The sequence below is a fragment of the Camelus ferus genome, chromosome 12 (assembly GCF_009834535.1).
Source record: "Camelus ferus isolate YT-003-E chromosome 12, BCGSAC_Cfer_1.0, whole genome shotgun sequence".
Lineage (NCBI taxonomy): Eukaryota > Metazoa > Chordata > Mammalia > Artiodactyla > Camelidae > Camelus > Camelus ferus.
The window spans coordinates 36,647,337-36,648,650 of NC_045707.1; positions in this window are offsets into that span (position 1 = coordinate 36,647,337).

Below are 1,314 nucleotides of genomic sequence, written 5' to 3' on the forward strand. Positions count from 1 at the left end.
TTAAAATATGTAATATAGTATTATTAACTGTAGTCACCATGGTGTACATTTATAGCCCTATGACTTAACTTTATAACTGGAACTTTGTACCTTTTGGTCCCCCTTCACCCATTTCACCCCACTCTCCCCACTTCTGGCAACCAGCAATCTGTTTACTGTATCTATGTGCTTAGGAGGGGTGGGGGGAGGGGTCTCATTCTACACATAAGTGAGATATGGTTCAATATTTGCCTTTCTCTGACTTACTTCACTTAACATAATGTCCTCAAGGTACCTCTACACTGTCACAAATAATAGGACTTTTCTTTTTTATGGCTAATATTACTTTGTGTATACCACATTTTTAAAATCCATCCATTGATGGACACTTTGGTTGTTTCCATGTCTTAACTATTGTAAATAATGCTGCAGTGACCACTGGTGGTGCACACCTTTTTGAGTTAGTATTCTTGTTTCCTTTGGATGAATACCTAGAAGTAGAATTGCCAGATCATATGGTAGTGCTATATTTAACTTTCTGAGGACCCGCCATACCATTTTCCAAAGTGGTTACAGCAGTTTACAGTCCCACCAACAGTGCACGAGGGTTCCCTTTTTTCCAGATCCTTGTCAACACTTTCTCATCTTTTTCATGAGTCATTCCAAGTGAGCAGTATGAAGTGATATCTGATTGTGGTTTTGATATGCATTTACCTGATTATTAATGATGCCGAGTACCTTTTCATGTACCTGTGGCTATGTGTATGTCTTCTTTGGAAAAATGTCTATTCAGATCCTCTGTCCATTTTTAAATTGGTGTTTGGCTTTTTTTGCTATTGAGTCCTACGACTTTATGTATTTTGGATTTTTAACCTTTTATCAGGTATGATTTGTAAATACTTCCATTCTATAGGTTGCCTTTTCTTTTTTGATGGCTTCCTTTGCTGTGTAGATGCTTTTTAATTTGATGTAGTCCTACGTATTTTTACTTTTGTTCCCTTTGGTGTCATACCCAATGTTATAGGCGGTAATTCCTTTGTCTGCTAAGTTTTTTATGGTCTCAGGTTTACTGGTCAAATCTTTAATCTATTCTGAGTTAATTTTTCTGTATGGTGTAAGACAGTGGTCCAGTTTCCCAGCACCATTTACTGAAGAGACTGCTCTTTTCCCACTGTATGTTCTTGGCTGTCATAAACAGACCATATGTATGGGTTTATTTCTGGGCTCTCTACTCTGTTTTGATTACTATAGCTTTATAATACAGTTTCTGTCTGAACGATCTACCCATTGGTGAAAGTAGGGTTGTATTATTGTACTGTTATTTCTCCCTTTAGC